The sequence below is a fragment of the Papaver somniferum genome, chromosome 10, assembly GCF_003573695.1.
Source record: "Papaver somniferum cultivar HN1 chromosome 10, ASM357369v1, whole genome shotgun sequence".
In the NCBI taxonomy this organism is placed as follows: Eukaryota; Viridiplantae; Streptophyta; class Magnoliopsida; order Ranunculales; family Papaveraceae; genus Papaver; species Papaver somniferum.
The window spans coordinates 62,315,114-62,325,211 of NC_039367.1; the positions used below are offsets into that span (position 1 = coordinate 62,315,114).

Genomic DNA, 10,098 nt, shown 5'->3' on the forward strand with positions numbered 1-10,098 from the left:
AAAAAGGTAATGGGGTGTTTTTTTCTTGTACAATGGAGGAGGCAGAGGGGGCCTCTCTTTCATTTGTCCAAGACCTAATTTTTCAGATTGTTGGTGCATTGTTTTGGTACTTCAAGCCCTATTGTCCAAAAAATCTAAAAGGTTCCAATTTTGTTAGCCTAAAATGTGTTTGGTAATCAATGCAATTGGGTCAATTAGTATCTTTAGAAATTGTGTACCTTACTTTGCTTGAAACATAACTCTTGTCATTTCCATTCCCTCTTTCAGTTTTCAGTCTCCATCTCTTGAATTTTCCCTTTCAATATTACAAACCCCTTGACCCCTTCATGTCTCTTTCCAAAACCTAACTTCATGAACTCTGAAACCATCATTGTTGTCTAGATATTTTGATAGCGGAAGGGATGATGTTTTCCCTTTTATAGTTGCTAAAAGAAACCCCTAGAAGGAAATATAGTTAATGAAATGATGAAGCAGTTGTACAGATTTCATTCTCACTCAAACACTGAAACATCTCCATTCCAACTACAAGAAGCAATCACATTAGGAATAGAAGGATGGAAAGCAACATCAATGCATGCATGCTCGTATGCTTTTAGTTTCTTCACGACCTCTGTGGACCTATAGTTATACAAGTAAATACACCCATTAGATGAACCTGAAGCAAGTCTCTCTCCATCAGAGCTAAAATTACACTTGATAGGGAATCCAGATACTCCATGCTTCGCATACATCTTGTACTTATCAAACCTGAAAGGTGGTTTGGACGAGAATATCCCAATGTAGTTTCCATTTGACTGGGCCACGAAAAAAGGTTCAAAAGGATGAAACCTAATACAAGGGCATGTGTACGCTTCCACATAAACCTGATACCCAACAAAAGAGAAGATAAGTAAAATAAGGCTGACACTTTTATATCAAAGCATTCTAAGACCTGGATGTTTAAAATTAGTACATGGGAAGAGTACCAGAACAGTTATCCAGTGCAAGTATACATAGCAAATTTCATCATCAAAATATTGAGATGGGATTTTTTTTTTGTTTCTGATACGTAAACCTAATTGCACTATCTCATATAATAAATTCATAAGAATGTCGAAGTGTGTCTAAGTAAATGTAAGGAAATGAAAAATGGGGAAGAAGTGAGAGCAAAACAGTGAATTGGGTCTTTTTACCTGGTTAGAGAGAGGTATTTGCCTAGAGAGATCCCAAACGACAATTGCATTCTCAGTGACCATGCCCTTGGACACATCACTGGATGAGATGAAACGTTTGGAATCAATACTGAAATCAACATCTTGGATAGGCCCAAGGCCTCTTATGTATTCCTGCACTGGCTTGCAAGTTCTTATATCCCACAGTCTAATGATGCCCTTTGATCCTCCAGAAAGAAAGAGGTTAGAGTTATCAGGATGGAATTTAATAACACCAACAACTTGATCCTCATTGAAAAACTGTTTTTCTATTCCTTTCTCGACATCAATTAATCTTGATGAACAATCATATCCACAAGCAAGGATGGTCCCTGCTTTGACCACCTCACATCCTTAACTGCTGCTGAGTGATAGTTAATAGCACATGCTTTCTTTTCACCTCTACTCCATACATTCCATATGCATACAGAATTATCCATTCCAGCAGAAGCAAGAAGATGGGCTGCAAGGATAAATATATTTATAAGAACAAAGAAAATAAGGCCACAGTTTATAACTTCCGATGCAAGTTTATAAAATAATCATCTCAGAGGTACAAAAAGAGATTGTCAGAATGTTTCAACGGTAAGGAAATATGCTTTAAAACAACGAATAATCATCCCGGAGGTAAAATAAGAGATTGACAGAATGTTTCAACGGTAAGGAAATATGCTACAAAACAACGAATAGGAGTATTGTTGGCAAAAATAATATACCCCAGACCATAATTTTTGCGTATCCAAGATTCAAGGAAACATAGCAAGTAGACAAAAACCAATGCCTGGAGGCCTGGACTCATATTTTAGCAGATACCTTGACGAAGCCCAACTATCTTGAACTCCGTCAGAGGAAGTCCTTATCCCACTTTTAGCTGCAAGGTTTTGCTTCTAACACAATGCTACTAAGAACTATTCATTCAATTTCTATTTAGTATTATGCATTTTCTTTGTAGATTTAGCACGTTCAAAATAGCCAGCACTCAAAGATCTACTGTTCTAGTAGACAGCAATTAGAGAACAAAACATGAGAACTCATTTACAATTTTCCAAGAGAGCTACAAGAGTTGTTGATAAAAGAGGTAACTAACAAAAGTAAGAGCGAGCAAAGACATAACGGTCTTCAAAATTCATTGTAAAAAACTTCTCACCATGAGTTGGCGACCAATGAATAGCATTGACGGCCTTCTTGTGTCCATTTAGAGAAACAGACAACCTTTCGGGAGTTTTGTTGTGATGTTTTGATTCATTTACTCGACTCCTCAGAGATGACAACATATCAGACTGCAGATCAGAATCTGAAATACTTCCTATCACTGTGAATAAAGAAAAGAAGTTCAGGCAAAAAGCTGATTATATAGATTGAAAAGAGAAACAAGACATGCTAATTTCATCCCTAGAAACCAAAACTTAAGGGTGCCATCAAGGAAACGGAGGGAGCTCTTATGTATATATATATAATTAAAAGAAGGTCAAAATTTTGCGTTGAATGCTAAGACATGACAGACAGGGAGAATCAAAAATAAGAAAAAACAAGTCTCAGCGGCAAGATTGAAGCAGACTGCTTCCAGTCAAGCTTGAAAGAGTTCCACGGAATGATCAGTTAGGCCAATCAATTATTTCATGTATTCGCAAGTGAACATGCTGCTGATAACGCACATGCCTCTGAATAACATGTGAGAAAGAGAAAAGAACCCAATTTTGAACAAGTGTCTTCCCGCCATTCCCGAACCCACTATTCTCCTCCTAAAACTTAAACTTATTCAGTCTGTTGATATGAGTAATGAGACCAAATTGGCATCATACACAGACAGTGAAATTTATACCGTGCTCAAGAGTGAAGAGTGGATTAATCTCCGTAACGAAGTAATCATTCCAATGCATGAAGGGTGAAAATGATGGTAGTATGATACTAAGTATCAATCATTTTATGGTATACATATGGCATGCTAATAATGGTGAAAATGTCTTTCATGAAGTCCATTAAGAAAATTTAAAAAAGCTAGTTTCATATTAAAATTGCACGAAGATTAAACGTTAAAACAAAGTATTAATCGATTCAGGAACAACGGACAGGTTATAAGATGAAGAAGGATAAGTGAAATAAAAACCAGGTGATGTGATAACCGTGGTAGGTGGTGGTTTCGATTCAGAAGCAGCTGAAGATCCCATCATTGAACGCTCTCTCTTCGAGATATATCTTCCAGCAACTGGAGCTTCTTTTTGCAAATCTAAGGAGTATAATTTGGGACAAGGTTGCATTGATGGTTTACCAACTTGGAAAGTTGAATGATTTTCACGTCTCATTCGCTTTATTGGAGGTTGACCCGAACTCTTTTTTTCATCTTCATCATCAGAAACAGTTGCATACGCATTGCGCAAAAGGTCCATGGCCAAAAAATGTCTGAAACAAAAGAATTCAGTCACTAATTTGGATTTCGGTAGCTTAAACTTGATATAACAACCAATACATGTAACAGCCCATTTCGAATTTTAAGTTGGCCACCCTAAAATCCCAAGTGTTACTCATGGACAACTTTACATACTCAGCCGACCAGCACATTGACATTAATCCCAACAAAATTTTATTTAAAAAAATTGGCAAAAATCAAAAAGTTCAATAAAAATCTTTGAAACAAAATAATTCTCAAGTCACGGGTCAGTCCCAAGATAGTGAGGGTCGGTCCCAAAATAGTGCTAACAATTCGTGAAAAGAAAACAAACAATTAAGTAGCTTGGCGAACCCCTTTCAACATACAAAGAAAAATAGCTTTTCAGACGACAATGCTACAATCTAAGTCGCTCCAGAATCACAGTTTCCTAAAAGTAGTAAGTTGGATCAGACCCCAACTAATAGTAGGCTTTCGCACGCTTATAGCCTTTTTAGGTTGTTCCAATAGATCAAAAATGTAGTTGAAACAAATTAAGGGCGACCAATTTATTTAAAACCAACTGTAAGGAAGAAAATAATTTGGTAAAGGCGATCCTTGATCATTCGCAAGCAGGTTACTCAAATATATTTCAAATTAATGAACCAAAACTACTCACGTAAAGAAGTACACACCTAGTTAATACATCTTACTCTCTTAATCTTGATTAGCTACTACTGCATGCTCACTAATAATACATCTGAATCTAATCATGATACGAACTACACCTGCCGTATTCGGTCCACTTAGAAAACCAGCCGTTCGTTGTAGAACTTAGTGTTAGCATCGATCTTCCAATCCAATGGCACCATATATTATTATGTGACCCCTCGGTGATCGCAATTTTATTCCAATGGCACCATATATATTATGCGACCCTTCGGTCATCGCATTCTAAAACCATGGAAACCGAGCCAACCACGGCACCGCATATAAACAATATACACTCACATATTAATGTAAATCCTCTTTTTATTGCATACAAATCACTAGTATCCATCTTCCCAAAGTGCCACAGCTAGCGCTAGATGGCAGTCACAACTTATAGCAGAAACTCAGTGAGACTTAATCACGTCTTATATACAATCCATAGGCACTATCCTACTATTACAGTTCATCTAATGCTCCAACTTCCTAACAACACTATAACCACAACATGAGTAATGGACTCTATAGACTTCCAAAACAGGAGTACTACTCCACTTACACCATGCAAAAAGTTGTCCAGTGACTCTTTATCATTAACCAGTAAAATTCTAGCACTCAAAGTCTAGCAATCTAGCACAGCTGCACAGTACATCTCCATTTAGAAAGGGGTCACTTTTCCCTAACAATCGAGCACAGTATTATGTATACGTATACACTATACAATACAATGAAATTCAAAAGGAAAACGTTCCCTTTAAAAAAATATCTAGTATACCTCACCAGGTCTAGTCATAATATGGTCTAGCACATTAGCAGTATAGCAAACTGACATAGTTGCACACTGATCCTAGCATGGTAACTGATCAAGACTTATTATAAAAGCTATGTTTGCAAGCAGTATCATAGTAAACTAGGTATCAAAAACTACTACGACAATGAATAGATCAGTAGTAGATATGTCATCCCTATTTCCTAACTTTAGGTCGAGGCAACATCCACATCAACCATATTTAAATCCAAAAATATGAAAGCCATACAAAGTACCATATCGTATACCAGCTGTTGTTAAAGGCGCCGCCTAGGCATGCCTTAGGCGTGAAAGTGGCATTACTTTCCACTGGGCGCCACGCAGTGGAAAAATAGATGCCACTTTCAAAACAGGCGCCCCGGCCGTGCTATTTTGGGCCCCCAGGCCAAGGCACCAGTTGCCTGGGCGTCAAAAAGGTGTGTTTAAAAATCATTTTCCAAAGACTTTCCGAATCTATTTCCTAACTGAACGTGATTGATGTAATTAATATATGGAAACATATGATTGATGCTATCAATATATGGAAACATAAAGAGTTTTACATTCTTTTTCAAACTAAATGGACATGATTCATGATTGGTGGAATGTCATTGTGACGTATTAATTCTGCCTTATATTGATCTTCTTTTCTATCTATAATACTTATGGGCCTACTACAGGTATGCGCCGTGGGTTTGGGATTTTACACCCGCCACCGTGCGGCGCCTTACGCCCATGAGAACATAGTACACCAGTGGAAAATGAAATCAGTTGCTCGTATTGAGAAAAATCCGTTAAGATAATAAAAGTGAGAAAACCTACCTGTACAGTCCCAGACGTCCTTCCGCCAAAAGAAACCAAACACTTGACTTGTTCTTCTGTCTTTTAATTTTTCTCCAAGTAAGAGCCGCTGATTTTCTCTCTCTTCAATTCTCGTCATTTTTAGACTCTCTTTTGTAAGAGAGAAGCCCTAAGAATATATATGCGGCAATTAAGTTTTAGAAATAGGATGCCTAATAATCTTAGGAATATCTTAGGTACCCAGCCCGAACTAAATGGGGTGCACTGATTTAACACATGAGCCCATTAAACAACCTATGCAGTCCACAATGGAAATATCCAACTAATTTAATTGAAAAACGAAAAATGGGGTTTTACAATACAGATTATACTTTTCAAAAGATAATGTAAACTGGATGAACGCTGCCATGGTGGGTGGGCGAGGAAGAAACAAATGCGATAACATTTTGCAATGCACATCAAAAGCAAACGAAAACTAAGTCCACCAACAGTAAAAGTAACAGCACAAGTCCTAACACTAATAGCTCTTGAATAACCCTCACTAGCATAACCAGCATTAAGTTAGCGCAAACTAGCTCTTTATTTTTAATAATTATAGCAACATAAACAAACAGACGAAATATATTCAAGAAAAGGAAAAAAGTGGTGAGAGAGAGTATTGGCACATCAACGAGTCCATCATAGCTCATCACCTACGAGTATAGGATACATTAAAGGCATGATATATTTTTTCTTCATAATTCATCCAAAACACATGATATATTCATCCATCACAATCCAAGTATATATAGCAGAATATATCCCTTGGTTTCAAGTTGCATAATTGTCCCCAGATCTGTAATATTTTCCGAAAGAAGATTCAAAAAACAAATTGGCAAGAACATACTCTCAAGAATCGAGCACCAGCAGCAATGGAGAGAATTGCTAAACTTGTCCCTGTTAACCTAATTCCAGGCGCTTATTCCTTCCTTTGAATCTTGAATCTCTGCAACCTGAATAGTTAACAAAAAGAGTTAGTTTCTAACCAAAAACATATCACAAAGCACTTACTTAATTGCTGATATGAGCACATATAAATTGGGTTTGGAAGGCAAGGAAATAACACCAAACTAAAATCAGATGACACTGACCGCTATTCTTTGGTCACTAACTTTATTGCAAAATATAAGAACCTAGTTTGCTAGCAGAATTAAACTGACTTCAAACTACAGAAAGGAAAGACCTGTGAGTTTTAATGTGTACTGTATTGTAACTATAGTAACTCATACATAACGGTGGTCTTCCACTAGTTTTTACTAAGACCAGCGTGTAGAAATGCTCTGTAATGAGAAGTGGAAAAAGAGAATAACACACAATGGAAAGAAATTGAAACTTTTGAGGTTGTCCAATAGAGACATGGGTGAAGGCAACAAAGATTCCCCCATGTGTACATGTCTTGCGAATTCTGTGGCTTTCATTTCGCACAAGACGACATCCAGAAAATGGAATCGTTCTCTAGATGGTTGCAAGTATAATGCGAAGGCCCCCAAAAAACACAAGACAGAGAAAAAGCCTCAAAGAAAATGATGGGATAGCACAGAAGCAAGACTGCCTGCTTGATGCCAAATTGCTGGAGAAATCCACAAATCAGCCTAGGTGAAGCCACTTTGTAGTGCCAAACGAGAAAAAGACATTGCAAATACAACTGAATGCGAGCAAGCTAAACTGGACTATACATGCACAGGAAACTCAAGTTTTCTGGTATAATTCTATTGCAGGAGAATTCACAGATGAGCTTAAGTGAAGCCAGTTTGTAGTGCCAGAAAAGAAAAAGTCATTGCCTATACAACCATATATGAGCAAGCTAATCTGGAGTACACAGAAACTCCAACTTTCGGCTACAGTATTTTCTTAGCAAAACAAACTCTTACTCCTGAGGTCCCTCTATATGCTTTTGCTGCTCTATTCGGTTTCTCGTTTGGTAAGTTCACGATTTATGTTGCTGGTATTGCAAGAAGAAAAAAAAAGTTTGATTTTGGAAACCCTAAAGTAAAATTTACTGCAGTAGCAATGGCAATAACATTTTAAGGGAGAAGAATGCAGTAATCAGTCATTACAAAATATGGCATGCACCAAGAACCCAGAAGGATTGGCAGGGCTCTATATAAAATCTATGATCTGTCACATAATAATTTCAGATTCAATACTTACCCTGTATTTGTGCTGACAAGATTGAGTGAAAACAAAATCTCCTTTACTCAGAATCAGGGTTCATAACAATAAAGATCAGAAACTAATTGAATGGGTTAACAGTTAACACCATCATCACACCTTGCGACTTCGAGCATCATCCATTCCGATTTCTGATTCGTTATGTGTTCGATAAATATAAATAACTTTATTTTTTTTTGCTTCAAATTAATATATAAAATTATAAATAACTTGAAGGGGCTGAAACTGGTAATATAATGTAGAGTAATTTTTACTGATTTTTCGGATCATGATGTAAAGAATATGGATAGGGGGAGACCTAATGCATTGCAAATGTCTAACACGGGGGTTAGTCAAATGAAATTTTGAATGACCTCTGGGGAGTTCGCAAATCTACTGTTAGTCCATAGAGACTTTTGGAGAGTCTTTTAATGTCTCTTGTTATTGGTTAGAGACTTTTTTCAAGTCATTTAAATTCTCAGAAACTCCATGTTATTGGATTAGGATTTCATAAGAGTCACTCCAGCACTCCTATTATTCGAAGGAGAATTGAAAGTCATTGATTTGTTGTTTCAGAGATTTGGAGAGACTTTTTCTTGAAAATAGGCATGGTAGAAATCTCTCCTCAAAAGATGATATTTCGGGAGACTTGGAAATTTGGAGATTTTTTGGTTTTGGGAGTGAACCATTTTCTCTCTCTCCTTGTGCAGTAATAAACTTAATGGCCACTTGGAAATGGGTAATCAAGATAAAATGTGGAATAAAGTGATTTTTTAAATTGGAGAATATATATTTTAAAGTCGGTTATGTGAGTTTTTGTGATATACATCGATTTTAAAATATATATTTTAGAAGTTATAAGTGTTTTTTTCCGATTTTAAGTTTTTCAAAAACTCCGCATAGAAAATCAGTGGTGAGATAGCATAGAAAATAAAATGTGGGACGAGTAGAATAAAGTGAATGAAAATTTAGGCATAGGAGAACAATGAGATTTATTTTGGCAATGGACACATATTTCATTAGGTGGTCATGGTACTTTTATTATTACTGTAATGTTTGGAATTAATCAGGGGATATTATACAATTTTGTCTCTACAAATCACATAAACTTTCTACAAGTCTCATTTTTTTGTCCCTACAAATCTCATTTTTTATCTCTACAAGTCACAAAGACTCTCTAAAATTTTCTAGATTTTCAGAGAATGTCTGGGAGTCACTCAAAATAAAAAAAACTATGAAAGTCCATAGAAATATCGTTTGATTACACCCTTGTAAGTTACTCCTCCTCCATAACAAAAATTATTTTTTCGCTCAAATAGAAAAAAAAGGGTAAATTGCATTACCTCCCCGACAAGATCGCTAATTAGCATTACCTCCCCTACAGAAATAAACTTAGCAAAACCTCCTTTCATCATATATTCCGTCCAAAGGTTCTGTTATTTGCCACGTAAGATATGTACGCGTGGAAGATCCATTATGAGTTTAGTATAATGACAATATCACCCTATTAATAAAAAAAATCAGGGGCGCCTAAATACTTTCCTGTTAACGCAGCAGCAGCACTACTGACTACTGTTGCCGGAATATGGAGTATCAATCAGTCACTTTGTAAGTAGTGTAAGGAGTGATTTTTGGTCCAAAAGAAAAAAAAAATCATAGTTCACATAAGATTGAGGAGATCGCATCCATGAAGTTGCACTGTAAGCAGTGATTTTTGATGGTTTTAAATAGTTTCTTGATAAAATCTCCAGTTGAGTTAAACAGTCGTGTTTTTGATTAAGCACCAACAACACCCAATTTTCTTTTTAAAGATCCAATTTTCTTTTTAAAAATTTCAATTATTGGTTTATGGATAACTAACTTTGTTTGTTTTGTAGCCTATGTGATCTCCATGAAAGTATAATCAGTCGTGATTTTGTAGCAATTGTTCACTTGCCTTTTCCTCTTCAGACAGTCGTGTCTTCTCCAAAATTCCATGAATACAATGGGTAAGATGGAGAGAATCATTGTAGTCGCAGCAGCCGTGCTTTCAGTAACTATCTTAGTCAGTATGATAA

At 36.4% G+C, this 10,098-nt stretch overlaps 1 pseudogene; it reads right to left on the bottom strand.

Annotated features, from left to right (window-relative positions):
- Positions 1-488: 488 nt before the first annotated feature.
- LOC113317445 lies at positions 489-8,206 on the bottom strand (annotated as a pseudogene).
- Between the last annotated feature and the right edge of the window lie 1,892 nt (positions 8,207-10,098).